At 35.3% G+C, this 18,718-nt stretch overlaps 1 protein-coding gene across 1 annotated transcript in view; it reads right to left on the bottom strand.

Annotated features, from left to right (window-relative positions):
• The window catches only part of RABGAP1L (RAB GTPase activating protein 1 like), a 654,847-nt gene that overhangs the window by 593,955 nt on the left and 42,174 nt on the right, over window positions 1-18,718 (bottom strand). The window contains exon 2 of the mRNA XM_069480240.1: window positions 10,622-10,692. The gene's annotated coding sequence lies outside the window, so the exon portion shown is untranslated. The remainder of the gene's footprint in view (window positions 1-10,621; window positions 10,693-18,718) is intronic.

Here is an 18,718-nt window from a genome sequence, read left to right as displayed (position 1 = left end):
GCCTCCTAACCCATTTCCTACCTCCAGTTTCCTCCCCTCAATCTATGTTACCCTTTCACAAAGCTGCCAAAGAAATCTTCTAGAAAATAAATTACATTAAAACTCCAGACTAAAACCTTTTCACCACAATTCAAGTAAAATCCAAACTCTGCCAGGACTCGCAAGGCCAAATAAACCCTTGCCCCTGCCACTTCCTTATTATAGCTCTTTAATCACAGCAAGTTCTAAGATAAGCAAAAACCAAGGAAATTCATTACCAGCAGACCTCTCCTGTAAGAAAGGTTAAAAGTGGTTCTTCAGACAGAAGGAAAATTATATAGGTCAAAAACACAGATCTATATAGTAAAAGGAAGAATAATAATGTAGTAGATGATTATGGCATGTGGATAAAGGAAATGAATGACAGCAATGGAAAAAGGAAAAGAAAGGTGAATAGAAATATCCTATTATAAGGTACTTATACTACACATACATGGGTTATATGTAGTACAACGTTATTTAAAAATGAACTTAGATTAGTTAAAAATGTACATTGTAAACTCTAAAACAATCACGAAAAACCTTTTTTAAAGTACAATTGACACACTAAGTGAAGAACTAAAATGAAATCATATGAAATGCTCAATTAAAACCAGGGAACACAGAAAAAGAAATAAAAAAGGAAAGAGTAAATGCAACAAATAGAAAGCAGGTACAAATATGATATATCTTAATTCAAGTATATCAATAATCACTTTAAATGTGAATAGTCTAAAAACACCAACTAAAGGCAGAAATTGTCATGGTAGATTAAAAAAACAAGATCTAACTATACGTTATGTATAAGAAATGCACTCTAAATACAGAGGCTTAGAAAGGTCAAAATAAAAGGATGAAAAAAGATATGTCATGCTAGCACTAATCAAAAGGAAGCTGGAAGACCAGAAACACTTTGCTCTCACCCAATCCCCCCCATTTAGGGCAAATCTAGGCAACATCGCCAAAATACCAACTCTTTTCTCATGGACCCTAACACCAAAGTCATTGACAACAAGGCACTGTTCCTATCAGAAGTCAGTTCAAGGGACATGACCCTAAAAAGACGTAAGATAGAGATTATGAGTGAAACTTTCTATTACTTCAAGGTCAAAGTCTTCTTCGATAAGTATGTTTAGCATTAAATAAATATCCTTTTAAAAAATCTAATATCTATAATGTATTTCTTAGAAACCTTAGGAAACTAGAAGAGAGCAAATGAAAGGAAATAAAAAATATAACAGAAATAAGTGATACTGAAAATAGGAAAGTAATACAGAAAAATAAAGTCAAAACCAAAAGGTGGTTCTTTGAAAAGATCAATAAAATTGATAAACCTCTAGCCAGGCTAAACAAAAAAAAAGACAAGACAAATTACCAACATCAGAAATGAAAGGGGGGTGGGGGGATCAAGGGCAATATACACAACCTAAACTTTTGTACCCCCACAATATGCTGAAATAAGAATAAAAAAAAAAAAAGAAATGAAAGAAAGGTCATCACTATCAATCACTATCACTAAAAGGATAATAAATGCATAGTATCAAGAACTCTATGCCCACAAATTTGGTAACTCAGATGAAATCGAACAGTTCCTTCAAAGACACAAAGTGCCAAAATTCACACCAGAAGACATAGACAACCTGAATAGCCCTATATTTTTAAAGAAATTGAATAAACAATAATGAAAAACCTGCCAAAAACGGAATGCACTAGACAAAGATAACTTCATTGGTGAATTCTATCAAACATTTAAGGAAAAAAATATCCATTCTCCATGATATCTTTCAGAAAATGGAAGTCGAGGGAACACTTGTAACTCATTCTGTGAAGCCAACATTACCCTAATACCAAAACCAGATTATAAGAAAAGAAAACTGTAGACCAACATCTCTAATGACAGAAAAATCCTTAATAAAAGATTAGAAAATGGTATCCAAAAATGTATAAAAAGAATTACATACCAAGTATGCAAGACCAGCACAACATTCAAAAACTAACCAACGTAATCAAATATATCAACAGGCTAAAGAAAAATCATGATCATATCAATTGATAGAGAAAATGCATTTGATAAACTCCAACACCCATTCATGATAAAAACTCTCAGTGAACTAGCAATTGAGAGAAACTTCCTTAATTTAATAAAGAAAATCTACAAAAACCATAAGCCAACATCATACTTAATTGTGAGAGACTGGACACTTTCCCCCTAAGATTAGTGAAACAAGGCGAGGATGCCCTCTCTCACCACTTTCACTTAACATCAGAAGAAATAAAAGTATACAAATTGGAAAGGAAAAAATCAATCTGTCTTTATTCACAGATTACACGATTGTTGTAGAAAACCCAAAAAAATCTACCAAAAAACCCTCCTAACAACTATTATAATAAGCGAGTATAAAGAGGGTCGGAGAAGCAGGGCACTGTGGCTCACGCCTATAATCCTAGCACTCTGGGAGGTTGAGGCAGGAGGATTGCTTGAGCTCAGGAGTTCAAGACCAGCCTGAGCAACAGCAAGACCCCGTCTGTACCAAAAATAGAAGAATTAACCAGGCATCATGGCACATGCCTATAGTCCCAGCTACTCGGGAGGCAGAGGCAGGAGGATCGCTTGAGCCCAGGAGTTTGAGGTTGCTGTGAGCTAAACTGATGCCAACTCACTCTACTCAGGACAACAGAGTCATACTCTGTCTCCAAAAAAAAAAAGTTACAGGATACAAAGTCAATATACAAAAGTCAATGTCTTTCCTATAAACAATGACACAATTGGAATTTGAAATTTAAAAAAGCAATATACCATTCACAATAGCAGGGAAAAAAAGAAATAATTAGGTATAACTCTAACAAAATATGTATAGGATCTATAATTGGAAATCTACAAAACACTAAGGAAAGAAATTAAAGTAGATCTAAATAAAAGAAGAGATATTCAATGTTCATGGATTGGAAAACTAAATATTATTAAAATGTCAATTCTTCCCAAATTGAATATTTTGATTCAAAAAATAACTTGCTGAGACTGACTGAGCAACTTACTAAGTACTCAACTAAACCAGACCACTGACCTATCTGTACTAGGGCAGGGACAAGTCTATTTTTATTTTATTCACTAATACATTCCCAGGACAATACCCATACTCAGTATGGGCTCAATAAGAATCTGTTTAATAACCAAGTAAATTATTTGGAATATAGCAAGATAGACTCCTACATCAGGTGGGAAGTTGAACTGAATTAATTCTAAAGTCACTCATTCTTAAGATTCTTATTCTATGTAATTTGTAAAAGAATCCAGTCAGTTCCTGACCTACATTCCAACAAGTCAATTCAAAATATAATTTACTAAGTCTACAATTATGCAGCAGTGTGCTATATCAAAATATTAACTTTGCCTTTATGTATGGCAATCTATTATTTCAGATCAAAAGAAATAGCAGTTGGAAAATTCTCAGAAGTCTCATAAACAATATGGAGCTCACTATTCTGTGAACTCAAGACTAATACGCCCATTTCAACCCAGCATGTACAACGGAGCAGTACACAAAAGCAAAACTACTTTAAAAAGTATTTAGTTAAAAAGTGTTCTGTTACAATCCAAAAATCAGAATATAAAATCTGACAAAGGATTTTTGTCTTTTCAGGTAAAAAAATATATATATATATTGGAAACTATAGTTTAGGCATAAACATTTTCGTTTTCAGAGAATTTTTAAGGCATATGGGAGTAAGGGACAGAAAACTTAACAGTACTATAGAAAATCGGGAGGGGGGATTCTTCTATCCATCCCCTTCTCCATGCTCTGAACCCAAAGGAATTCAATAAATATTTTGATCAATTGAACCACTTAACCACATACTTATTCCCCACGTCTACAGCAATTCTACCAAGTGAAATAGCTTTTAATTCTTACTTTAATGCCACATTTTTGTTAAATGAGCAATGATAATACCTAAATTAACACCTCACTTGGATGCCTAAAACTACAACTCTCACATACACTTGAAAAAGTACGACATTCAGCAATGTCTACCCAGATGCTATTTTCTTCTCAAAATAACCAAACACATTCAAAAGTAAAATTGTAGTACACAAGATCTAATTTTCTTCTGTGCCAAATGTGGTTAGCCTGCTTCTTGCTTTTAGATTATGTGTTTGCATCTATTCATTTTCAAGTGGCTCTTGAACTAAAATAGAAACCTAAAACTGTAAGCGTGAGTCAAAATTAAATAGGCTGGGAGAACTATTAGGCATGAGAATTAGAATGACTATACTAGATCCATTATAAAAATGGAAAAAGAAATATTCTTAATTTATAATAAGAAAATAGGCATAAATAATATAGAACAATACCACTCAAAATTCTTCTGTGCTTTGAAGAACTGAGCCAGTCCAGGAAATGACTACCGTGACCTCTGTTTATTAAACTATCCATTCACTATTCTAGTTCCCAGACAAGAGCCAAACCAATATATATGAATGTATGCAAGTATGTCTCTGGCCCTGAAAGGGGCACAAAAGAACTTTATTAATTCACATTACTTTAGCAGATATCTATTTTTATTTGTCCAGCAATAATCCCCAAATCTTTTTTTCTGGGACTAAGCCTTCCCTCTACTCAGATTACATGGCTATTATAGAAACCTCAACCCCACAGCCAAACAGATCCAAAGGTGGACACCAAATCTAAGCTAGATCAATTAACCCAGCAGTCCTCAACCTTTTTGGCACCAGGGACTGGTTTCACGGAAAACAATTTTTCCACCAGAGGTGGGAGTGGGGCTAGGGGGAGTGGAGCTCAAGTGGTAATGTGAGTGAGTGCTGGGGAGCAGCTGCAAATACAGATGAAGACTGCTGCTTCCCTCCTGCTGTGAAGCCCAGTTCCTAAGTTTCCTGGAAGACCATTTTTCCACAGATGGGGAAATGAAGGGTCAGTGTAGCTCAGGCAGTGATGCACAGCTTGGTTCCCAATAGGCCTTGGCAGCATAGGGGTTGGGTACCACAGAATTAACCCAATTCCTAAGATTTGTGGACTAGTGACCTGTCATGTTTTTCCTCAGTGAAGAATGCCAGTGTGCAGTAAGAGAGAAAAGCAAATCGTACACACAGAAAAGAGGCAGTCTTAACCAAGTCCCATACCTTTGTTTGAGTCATTCCTGAGGACTAACTCTACCTATTCCCATCCTCGGTCTTGATAAATCCACTATTCTTTTAATTCCATGAAATATCCCTTTTGATAAATTATTTTTGCATAAGCTAGTTTAAATTGGGTTTCTGTCACAAGAAGCTTAATAAGTCTTAATATAATTAGATGCTAACAAAAGAACATAAAAGATATACCTAAGCAGGCTACAGATGGAAGTATGGTTTCTTATGGCAGGTATGAGAACAGAAATCTAGGTGAACGAAGAAGAGATAATCTGAAAAATTGGCAGTAATTTCCCAGATAAACGGTATAATGAGTGGGATGAAGGAAAGTAAAAATAAATAAAGACTAACTTGAAATAACTACGGGGGCTGGAGGGGAAGATAATACAAGTAGTGCTTAGAGTCAAAGGATAGTTTAAAAGGCAAAAGAAGAATGCTTTGTAACCAAAATTAGAAACCATATAGGACAAAAGAGAAATTTGAAATGATAGGCACATTATGATTATTGCTATGTAATATTCCTGTGTCATAAAAATACAATGTAATACAGGAAAAACTTTTTATATAAAAATGTCTTATTAGGATGAGATTTATAGGTGACTGTGGTAATCATATTACTGTTAATCAGCTTTCCACTCTTTCCTTGTTACAAAATTATACAAGTATGCCCTTTGCCATGTGACTTTGTAATACTTCCCTCTAGAGGAAGTTGAGCATATTTCCCTGCCCCAATAAATTTGGGCTTAGTCATGTAATTTGCTTTTGACAATGGAATATCAGTAAGCACAACTTAAGCAGAGATTTTAAATGTGCTTGAGTAACTTGGCTTGGTCTCTTGAGCGTCTGCCACCAACCACAAGATGAACATGCCCCAAGCTACCAATGGACCCAAAACACACGTGAAAAACACCTGAATCCACTATACAGCCTGAAGCAAAGTCCACCTCACAGACCCACAGAACCATGAGTTAAAAAAAAGTTTGTTGTTGTAAGCCATCAAACCTTTCAGTATTATTACACAGCATTATCATAGTAATAGCTAATTCAGTGACCTACTTTTAAATTTCAACAGCACTTTTATATTATTTTTAGATTAAATAAAAATCATAAAAAGCTAACATTACAACTAGCAAATCAATCTCTCAAGCAGATATTGACACAGGTCTTTAATTATGACCTAACAAATCCAGCAGTTTCTATAATTACTTATTTTCCACTTAATTAAAATGTACATCAACAGGCTACCATTCTAACACTAAAATTCAACTCTCGGTATACCCACTTGTGTAATTTTGACCCATGTATTATATTAGGGTTCAGATAAGCCTATTAAGTAATACCTCATAGGCAATAATATAAATGAAAAATATTTCAAAAATGAATATTCTCAAAATTTTTAATGAGGACTAACTTTGACTCTAGATTTTTCTCTTGATTTTTCTGCTATAATTACATGTGCATCCTATTCAAGAGTCAAGGTTGATAAAACTATACATTTTATGTACCCACTTGTTGCCTGGAAAACCAAGGATTGTCAGCTATACAATTCAAAGTTCCATAAACTTGGCTTACGACTGAAGATCAGTGAAAGCACTCCCACTTAGAACTGGAACCAGACAGGGCTGCCCACTGTCCCCATTACTTTTCAACATAGTATTGGAAGTCCTTGCGAGAGCTATCAGGCAAGACAGCACAATCAAGGGAGTCCAAATAGGGAAGGAAGAGATCAAACTCTCACTTTTTGCTGATGATATGATGCTATATCTGGAAAACCCCCAGGATTCAACCATGAGACTCCTGGAATTGATTAACGAATATAGCAAAGTCTCAGGCTACAAAATTAATATACACAAATCAGAGGCATTTATATATGCCAATAACATTCAATTGGAAAACCAAATTAAAGACTCAATACCCTTCAAAATAGCAACAAAGAAAATAAAATATCTAGGTATATACCTAACTAAAGAGGTAAAGGACCTCTATAAGGAAAACTATGAAACACTGAGAAAAGAAATAGCAGAACTTGCAAATAGATGGAAAAATATACCATGCTCGTGGATCGGAAGAATCAACATTGTTAAAATGTCTATACTACCCAAAGTGATCTACAGATTCAATGCAATCCCTATTAAATTACCAACATCATTCTTCACAGACGTAGAGAAAATAATTATACACTTTGTATGGAACCAGAGAAGACCCCGTATAGCAAAAGCAATTTTAAGCAACAAAAACAAAATGGGAGGTATTAATTTGCCAGACCTCAAACTATATTACAAGGCCGTGGTTCTTAAAACAGCCTGGTACTGGCACAAGTACAGGGACACGGATCAGTGGAACACAACAGAAAATCCAAATATAGAACCATCCTCATAGAGTCACCTAATTTTTGACAAAGCGGGAAAGAATATACTCTGGGGACAAGAATCCCTATTCAATAAATGGTGCTGGGAGAATTGGTTAGCCACTTGTAGAAGACTGAAACAGGACCCACAGCTTTCACCTCTCACAAAAATCAAATCACGGTGGATAACAGACTTAAACCTTAGGCGTGATACAATCAGAATTCTAGAAGAAAATGTGGGAAAGACTCTTACAGACATTGGCCTAGGTAAAGAATTTATGAAGAAGACCCCCAAGGCAATCACAGCAGCAACAAAAATTAATGAATGGGACATGATTAAATTAAAAAGCTTCTGCATAGCCAAAGAAACAGTCACGAGAATAAACAGACCACCTACAGAATGGGAAAAAATATTTGCATACTACACATCAGATAAAGGACTGATAACAAGAATCTATTTAGAACTCAGGAAAATCAGCAAGAAAAAATCAAACAACCCTATCAAAAAGTGGGCAAATGACATGAATAGAAACTTCTCGAAAGAAGATATAAGAATGGCTAACAAACATATGAAAAAATGCTCAACATCCCTAATCATCAGAGAAATGCAAATCAAAACCACAATGAGATATCACTTAACCCCAGTGAGAATGGCCTTTATCAGAAAAACCCAAAACAACACATGTTGGCGTGGATGTGGAGAGACAGGAACATTCATACACTGCTGGTGGGACTGCAAACTAGTGCAACCCCTGTGGAAAGCATCATGGAGATATCTTAAACAGATTTAAGTAGATCTGCCATTCGATCCAGCAATCCCATTATTGGGCATATACCCAAAGGAAAAAAGGTCATTCTGCAACAAAGACACATGTACCCGAATGTTTATAGCAGCACAATTCACAATAGCAAAGATGTGGAAACAACCCAAATGCCCATCAATACATGATTGGATTAGTAAGCTGTGGTATATGTATACCATGGAATATTACTCAGCTATAAGGAATAATGAAGATACGACATCTCTATGGTTCTCCTGGAGAGAGTTGGAACCCATTATATTAAGTGAAGTATCCCAAGAATGGAAGAACAAACATCACATGTACTCACCAGAAAATTGGTTTCCCTGATCATCACCTAAATACACATCTGGGAACGACACCAATCGGATATCAGACTGAGGTGGGGGGTGGGGGAGGGGATGGGTGTATGCCTACACAATGAATGCATTGCGCACCATTTGGGGAATGGTAATGCTAGAAGGTACTGACTCGGGAAGGGGGGGTGGGGAAGGGAGGGATATATACCTACATGATGGGTGCAACGCGCACTATCTGGGGAACAGACATGCCTGGAGCTCTGACTTGGGGAGAAAGGCGGTACATGGGCAACGTATGTAACCTGCAATTCTGTATCCCCCATAACAATAAGATGAAATAAAAAAAAAAAAAAAAAAAAAGACTGAAGATCAGCTTTGTATTCAACAGGTAGAGGCATATTTATGATCAAAGTGAAAAAAATCCTTCACATGACATAGACAGTAAAGAGCCCACATAACTGTAGCACCCCCCCAACTGGTGTTAAAAAAAACATTTAAAAAAAAAGCTTTCTGATTTTTGGATCACCATCTAGTTCTTGCAAAAGGCAGTATAGTATAGTATTATGTTATGTCATGCTGCACAATGCACATACAATAGTCAAAAATCTTGAATCTGGTCCAGTGTGTCCATAGGAAAGGCATTTCATCTCTATGAACAACACACTGGTTTCTTTATCTGAAAAATAATAGGTTGGGCTAATTGATCTCTAAAACCTCTGAGCTCTAAAAATTCTATAAATCAATTTGTTATGTTTAGAATATATCCGTATATGAAGAAGAAATATAATATGGGCAAAGAAGTTAAGGCACAAAGAAATTAGTTTCCTTAAAAAGTTACAGAATCAGAAGCAGAATCTCTAAGCCCTCAGTTGAGAAACATATTCACTAGCATATTCCCTTTCCAAGGACTGATAAATTATTACACTATTATAACATTTTGATTCCAGTTGACTATCTTTTCTGCCATCACATAATGCACTCTGTAAAAGTATACTGAAGTATTACACCAAGCAGAAATAAGAAGGTAAGGGAGTGAATGTTTACCCTGCATATCCTACATAACTGGCATGAAGTTAACAGAGAAGTTACCCAATTTGTTGGTTCTAACATGGAGAGACTCAAGGTAGGAACCATAAATTCATAAACCTGGCAACCAAACATGGTTTCTGAAGCTAAGGAAAAGACTAGGATTTCCCTATTATCCTCTTCAACTATTTGATTCAAACAAGATCAGCAGTCAGGGGAGCCTCGGCCATTGCCCAAGAAGATATAGTATAATACCAACACAGCTAAGGAAGAAAGGCAAAATGATTTTTTAAATTATTTCGTTTTCTTTTCCCATCAAAACCTACAAGCAAAGGTCTGACTTATGTCGCTGAAGCACAGAGCCTTCTGGGTTTCCTAGAACATTGAGTATTTACTCAGATATACCTGACTTAATACCTTGTAGCCTATCAGAAGAAGAAATTCAAATACATCACACTCATAGGCTTCTTGGCATATGGTGTATATTTGTGTGCATATGTGTATGTATGTGTGTATGCATTTATATCTGCCTAGTATACAGAATCAGTGAAAATCTGAAAACACAGAGATCCATATAAAAGTTAAAATTCATGAAAACCCCTCAAATTAACTATATTTCAAGAAAAGGCATTTTTCTTTGATTTGGTAACAGTTTACAACAAAAAATAGAGGGTTTACCTTTGAGACTACTTCCTAATATTTTCAATAAAATGATTCAGCAGAATGTTTATGAGGAAAAGTTATAAAATATGGGGGAAAATGTTTTAAAATCCTAATAAAAGGATTTTCAAACTCTGCTGCACAAGTCACAGCTGACTTAGACATAATGACCAATTAGAACAAACAAAAATAAAAACACTCAGAAGTATCCTGCTACTTTTTTTCCACTTAGCAAAATGAGATTTTCCTAGGTTTAATTACATAGTTTTAAAAATAACTGAAAGAGAACATATGGGAGGGAAAAACTGCAAAGAAATGTACCTACCAAATGATGGTGGGTGGGTTTCTTCTTTTCTGGGTTTCCCAAATTTTCAGCAATGTGATTCTCTTACTTTCCTAATGAAAAGAAGTAAATTCATTACATTAAATAAATGAATTGATCAGTGATTAAAAAAACACTCAGAAGAAAAAAGATCTCAAGAAGTTAATATTTAGGAAATATTATGACATGCCTAAAATTTTATATGTACTTTCTATGAAATTATATAACGTCATATGTTTACAAAAGCAAAGGGAGAGCAAGTCTTGCTGAATTGAAACTATGAACTAAAAGCTGAGTCACTGTTCACACGCACAGACTCCTTACAGCTAGTCAGCAAATTTCTTTGGCTCTACTTTCAAATCATATCCAGCAATCACCTATTTCTCCCCACCTCCACTGTCATTACTCAGTCCCAGCCACTATCATCTCTTACCTACATTATTTTAAAAGCCTCCTAACTAGTCTTCCTGTTTCTTTACTTGCTCTCCTATGGTTTATTTTCAAAAATGCAGCCCGAGTGATCCTTTTAATTGAGATCCTGTCATTCCTCTGATCAAAATCCTCCAACAACTCCCCCATTATACTCAATAAAAACCAAATGACCTTCAAAGGCATTACATATCTGGTACTAAAGTTTATTAAGTATAAAATGTCCAATTTCCTTAAGTACTAAGTTTGACAATTGATATCTGTGACATTTCACTTTGACACTTCTTGTTTTATTTTTATGGTGTAGGTACATCCTCAGACTTGAATCGAATGCATGTGTTGTCTTGTGATTATCTTTCAAATTTTTTTTTTAGAGAAATTTTTGTGAAAACATGGATAAGTCAAAAATTTGTGTTATTTTAGAACATGAGTTCCATCGTGGAACCAATGCAGCGCAGAGAGCTCGAAATATCAACAAAGTGTTTGGGAAGGATGTGGCTAATGAATGCATAGTACATCAATGGTTTGAGAAGTTCCGTTCTGGTGACTTTAATCTTGAAAATAAGTTGCATGGGTGACCCGTGACCAAGGTGGATAATGACGAGCTGAAAGCTATAGCGGAAGTGAACCCATCTCAACCTACACATGACTTAGCAGCAAGGTTTGACGTTACTATTCCAACAATATTGGACCACTTGAAACAAATCAGCCACATAAAGAAGCTGGACAGATGGGTTCCACATGAATTAAATGAGCGTCAGAAGAGAAATCATCTCAAAGCTTACCTTTCTTTGCTGTCACAACAAAAGGTGAACCATTTCTACACCGTACTGTTACACGTGATGAAAAATGGATTCTTTTTGACAATCGCAAGTGTTCGGCACAATGGCTGGATAAAAATGAAGTGCCAAAACACAGTCCAAAACCAAATAATCGTCAAAAAAAGCTAATGGTGTCTGTTTGGTGGTCCAGCACTGATATATTATCCACTACAGCTTTATAAAACCTGGTCAGTCAATTACAGCAGATGTCTCTTGCAAACAACTGGATAACATGATGAGGATCCATGCAATTAAGCAGCCAACATTGGTCAATAGAGACAGGCCAATTCTCTTGTGAGCTAATGCCCAACTACATGTTACACAAACAACGCTGCTCAAACTATAGGGGCTGGACTTGGAAACTCTCTATCATCTACTGTATTCACCAGACCTTGCACCAACTGACTACCACTTCTTCCAGGCTTTGGACCACTTCTCATAAGGAAAAATATTCAATTCTCAAGAAGATGTGGAAAATGCCTTTCGTGATTTCATTGCCACTTGCTCTCCAGGGTTCTTTGCTGTTACAAACTAGCCCTCCTCACTACTCCCCCGACCCCACTTTATCTTACCTCTGTAACCTATCTCTTACAATTCTCCCACTGTTCACTCAACTCCAGCTGTAATGAACTCCTCAAACAAGCCTGGAACACTTCTCCAAGGATGCTGTTCCATCACAATGAACACCTCTCTCAGACATCTGCTTGACTTCCATCCTTAGTCCTCTGTTTATATCTTTGCTCAAATCTCATCCTCCAGAGAGACCTGCCATGATCACTTTATCTAATACTGCTTCCCACTACCACCAAATTCCAATTCCCCTTTATCCTGTTCTACTTATTCTTCTTTTCCAGAGCACTTATTTTTTAACATATAATCTAATTTATTTTTGTATTGTATTTACTGTTTATTGCCTGTCTCTTTCACTGGAATATAGCATTGTCTAAAGCAAGAATCTTTGTTTTATTCATTGATGTAACCCAAGCACCTAGAAGAGTACATAGCACATATCAGAGAGTTAAATATTTGCTATATAAACAAATAAATATCTAAGATGAGTAGATTAAAAGTTTCTGAAATTTCAGGTCATCTAGTACCCAACAGCCTGATCAGGACTCTGTCATTAAAGGAACATGATAAGAGCGCTAACAGTTTCTTTCACTGAGTAACTAACCAGCACATGCTCCTCAACTTCTAAAGGTTTATGGTATAATAAGACATCAAAAGATAACCTTTTTTTTTTTTTTTTTTTTTTTTGAGACAGAGTCTCACTCTGTTGCCCAGACTAGAGTGCCATGGCATCAGCCTAGCTCACAGCAACCTCAAACTCCTGGGCTCAAGCAATCCTTCTGCCTCAGCCTCCCGAGTAGCTACGACTACAGGCATACACCACCATGCCTGGCTAACTTTTTCTATATATTTTTAGTTGTCCAGCTAATTTCTTTCTATTTTTTTTTTTTTTAGTAGAGGCGGGGTCTCACTCTTGCTCAGGCTGGTCTCGAACTCCTGAGCTCAAACGATCCTCCCGCTTTGGTCTCCCAGAGTGCTAGGATTACAGGCGTGAGTCATCACGGCCGGTCAAAAGACAACTTTTTTAAAAAGACAAAGTAACTTTAAATATTAGAGACTTCCCTTCCAAATTTCCCATTTATGCAAGGAAAATGAAAACACTAACATAATGATTTTAAGAAATTATTGTTGATAATTTTGAGAGTGTGAGCATGGTGATATGGCTATGAGAGAATCCTTGACTTTTAGCTATACATACTGAAATATTTACAGATTTAATGATATGACTGTCTGGGACTGCTTCATATAAGTGGATTGGGGGGTAGAAACATAGAGGAAACAAGACTGGTCATCTTTTGATAATTGCTGAAGTTGGTAAAAGGTCATGAGAATAGTTACATTATTCTCCCTGACTTTGTGCTCCAAATTCACCAAAATAAAAAGAATTAAAAAGCAAAGTAATAATATCATGGAAAGTAAGTTTAACAAAAAAACAAAAACAAAAAACCACAAGCATACATTCCCTTCAGCATCTAGCACACTATGTGGCACCTAAATAAAAGAAACAAATGATGAAAGAATAAAACACGTGTCACAACTAAAGAATAGTTTCTATAAACTACCATAAATAACAATGGGAGCAGATTAAAACAGAAATCAGTGACCAAAGTGAGCACTTCCTTTTGAAACACACAAACACAAAAAAAAATGACATCTAAAACAATGACCGTGGTGGTTGCTACTGAGAAGACAAGGAAAGAAACTTGTCCAAACAAGCAAATCCACAGTGAACTCAGATTTGGATGACTAGAACAGAAGGGGGACACATTGAAAAGACTTTTCATATTTTCTCAAGGTAAAAGGCACCATATTTTTATTCTATAAAAGTCATTTATATAAATGCAAAATGTAATCAACAGAGACAAAAGAATATAGCTAAAATTTTATGTATCAAATAACATTGCAGCATAATTCTTAAAAGTACAAGGATTAATTTGAGTAGAAAACAAATATAACAGGAAACAAATGCTACCTTAATCCCAGAAAGATCAAGCAAACAAAAAATAAAAAAGGCATAGAAAATTTAAATATTAGAAGTACTAAGGTACTACAAACAAGATACAACAAAATTTGTATCTTCAAAACATAACTTATACCATCTCTAGAAGCACTTCGAACAATCTCCCCAGTTGATTAAATCTACTCTAGTAAAATGATATTATCCTATGGATTTATGGCAAAAAAAAGAAATTGTGAGCCACCCACCTACTAATCCATAGATTTAAAAAAAATTAACACACACTCAGCTAACTGGAGATAATAATCTAATGGACTAAGTCAAGTACAAAAGGTATAAAATTTTCCTATCAGGAACAGAAACTGTTATTCCTATGTCTATTTATTCTGCTAATTTGCCAAAGAATATGTGTTTCACATTCTAGGAATACCAGATTGTTAGCTACCACCTGAGTAAGAACTTTTATAAAGACATCTCAAGTACCTATTTTATTTGATTTTTGACTGGCCTCTTACTCTTACTTGCCACAAAAATCTCAAATCTTAATGAAAACAATTACATTTATGACTACTGTAATTAACATTTATTGTCTCTTTAGATAAATACCTGGATTTAAAACTATACATTTCATATTTGTTTCTTATGAATAATCACTAGAGTAAATCTAAGAAAATATTTTTTCAGAATCATTGTAAGAACAGCTATTATTTCTTTATGGGTTTTTCAATTTTCCCTCAACCAGCTTCAGTGTTATTTTCCCTGAAGCAATGTACCCAAGCCATTTTATGAGGAAGGGGAGACCAGAACCATCAACATAAATTTTAGACTCATGGAAACCCAGAATAAACTTTGCTGTATTTAAGTTAAGATTTGTAAGAGATAATTAGAAATATTAAATTGGCTCCCATAATCCTGGAGGAACACACTATTAAGGAACTAATGAATAGAACAGATCTTTTAAAAGAGAATGCTTTGGAATTGAGGAACAATGTATGAATAAAATTCCCTCCACTAAAACATATGGCTCAAGAAGCCAAGAAAGGATACAATAAAAAAAGAAAACTACAGACCAATATCCCTTATGAATATAGATGCAAAAATCCTCAATAAAATATTAGCAAACTGAATCCAACAGGACATCAAAAGGATAATTCACCACAATCAAGTGAGTTTTATCCCAGGGACGCAAGGATGGTTCAACATATGCATATCAATAAATGTGCTTCACCACACAATCAGAATTAAACAAAAACCATACAATCATTTGATAAAATCCAGCAGCCCTTCATGATAAAAACCCTCAAAAAACTTGGCATAGAAGAAACATACCTCAAAATAATAAAAGCCACATATGACAAATCCACAGCCAACATCATACTGAATGGGGAAAGGTTTAAAGCATTCCCCCTGAGAACTGGAACAAGACAAGGATGCCCACTTTCATCACTTCTATTCAGCACAGTACTGGAAGTGCTAGCCAGAGCAATCCGACAAGAGAAAGAAATAAAGGGCATTCAAATTGGAAAAGAGGAAGTCAATTTATCTCTGTTTGCCAATATGATCTATATCTAGAAAACCCTAAGGACTCCTCCAAAAGGATCCTAGATTTGAAACATAAATTCAGCAAAGTCTCAGGTTATAAAATCAATGTACAAAAATCAATAGCATTTTTATACACCAACAACCAAGCTGAGAACCAAGTCAAGAATTCAATCCCATTTACAATAGCTACAAAAAACAATGATGACAACAACAACAAACTAGGAATAAATTTAAGCAAGGAGGTGAAAGATATCTCCAAGGAGAACTATTTAATACAAATCACTGATGAAAGAAATCAGAAACAAAAAAATGGAAAAAAAATCTCATGCCCATGGATTGGAAGAATCAATATTGTAAAAATGACCATACTGCCCAAAGCAATCTACATACTCAGTATAATTCCTATCAAAGTACCAATGTCACTTTTCATAGAATTAGAAAAAACAATTCTAAAATTCATATAGAACCAAAAAGAGCCAAAAGAGCCAAAGTAACACAAACTAAAAAGAACAAAGCTGGAGGCATCACATTGCCTGACTTCAAATTATACTACAAGGCTATAGTAACCAAAACACCACGGTACTAGCATATATAATAAAAATAGACACACAGATCAACGGAACAGAATAGAGAACCCAAAAATAAAGCCACATAATTACAGCCAACTCATCTTCGACAAAGTTGACAAGAACATAAACTGGGGAAAGGGCACACTTTTCAATAAATGGTGCTGGGAAAATCAGAGTTGGCAAACTTTTTCTGTAAAGAATCAAACTTACAGCCATATACAGAAGAATGAAACTAGATCCCTACCTCTCACCATATACAAAAATTAACTCAAGATGGATTAAAGACTTAAATGTAAGACCTGAAACAATAAAAATCCTAGAAGAAAACCTAGGAAAAACTCTTCTGGACATTGATTGGTCTAGACAAAAAATTTATGATAAGACCCAAAAGCAAATGCAATAAAAACAAAAACAGATAAATGGGACTTAATTAAACTACAAAGCTTCTGCACAGCAAAAGAAATAAGGAGAGTAAATAGAAAACCTACAGAATGGGAGAAAATATTCATAACTATGTTTCCATCAAAGGACTGATATCCAGAATCTACAATAAACTCAAACAACTTAGCAAGAAAAAAAAAACAACCCCTTAAACAGCGGGCAGATAACATGAACAGGCAATTTTCAAAAGAATATATACAAATGGCCAACAAACATATGAAAACATGCTCAATGTCACTAATCATCAGGGAAATGCAAATTAAAACCACAATGATATACCATCTTACTCCAATTAGAATGGACATTACTAAAAAGCCCCAAAATAATAGATGTTAGCAGAGATGCAATAAAAAGAGAACACTTATACACTGTTGGTGGAAATGTAAATTAGTACAACCTCTACAGAGATCAGTATGGAGACTTCTCAAAGAACTAAAAGTAGATCTACCATTTGATCCTGCAATCCCACTACTAGGTATCTATCCTGAAGAAAATAAATCATTGTATCAAAAAGATACTTATACTTGTATGTTTACTGTAGTACAATTCACCATTGTAGATATGGAATCAACCAAAGTGCCTACCAATTGATGAGTAGATTAAGAAAATGTGATACACACATGCATATACACACATACATACACATACACGCCATGACATACTACTCAGTGATTAGAAAGAATGAAATAATGTCTTTTGCCGCAACTTGGATGGAACTGGAGGTCATTGTCCTAAGTGAAGTAACTCAGGAACAGAAACATATATGCTGCATATTCTCACTTAAAAGTGACAGCTAAAATATAGCTACACAAGGGCATACAGAGTGAACACTGAAGACTCAAAAGGGAGGAGGGTGGGAGTGGGTGAGGGATGAAAAATTACCTACAGAGTACTCTTCTCAGGTGAAGGGTACACCAAAAGCCCAGACTCTTACCACTACACCATTTAGACATGTAATAGAATTCAAATTGTACCCCTAAATCTATTAAAATTTAATTTAAAAAAAGATATATGACTTAAGACCCTATTAGTAAAGTAGGTAAAATATCTTAAAATTCAGGCCTGATATATCCCATAATTTTTATGTCCCATAATGTTAAGTGTTTATACTGAAAGGCATTAAATTTTTTGTTACTTTCTTTGCTAATATGAACTTTAAAATATTACATTTATATCATTAATCCCCCAGTATAGTACAAGGCACCCTTTTTTTTTTTTTTTTTTTTTTTTTTGTTGAGACAGAGTCTCACTTTGTTGCCCAGGCTAGAGTGAGTGCCGTGGCGTCAGCTTAGCTCACAGCAACCTCAGACTCCTCGGCTTAAGCGATCCTACTGCCTCAGCCTCCCGAGTAGCTGGGACTACAGGCATGCGCCACTATGCCCGGCTAATTTTTTCTATATATAGATTTTTAGTTGTCCATATAATGTCTTTCTATTTTTAGTAGAGACGGGGTCTCGCTCAGGCTGGTCTCGAACTTCTGACCTTGAGCGATCCACCCGCCTCGGCCTCCCAGAGTGCTAGGATTACAGGCGTGAGCCACCGCGCCCGGCCTACAAGGCACCCTTTTGATCAGAATATTTCATTTCCTTTTCGATTACTACAGATAATTTCATTTTAGAAAGACTTATTTTCATGTAACCTCATCAATCATCTTAAATCAAAGAAATCAAAATACTATCCCATATTCAAAGAGTTTGAAAATTCACCTGTTCTAAATTTGTTCTCATTAAGTCAGGTCCCTGAATCTAGGGATTATTTATTTTATATGTCT

The sequence above is a fragment of the Eulemur rufifrons genome, chromosome 8 (assembly GCF_041146395.1).
Source record: "Eulemur rufifrons isolate Redbay chromosome 8, OSU_ERuf_1, whole genome shotgun sequence".
NCBI lineage: Eukaryota > Metazoa > Chordata > Mammalia > Primates > Lemuridae > Eulemur > Eulemur rufifrons.
Note: the sequence above shows the minus strand (reverse complement) of the source record. Positions and strands in the feature narration are given on the sequence as shown.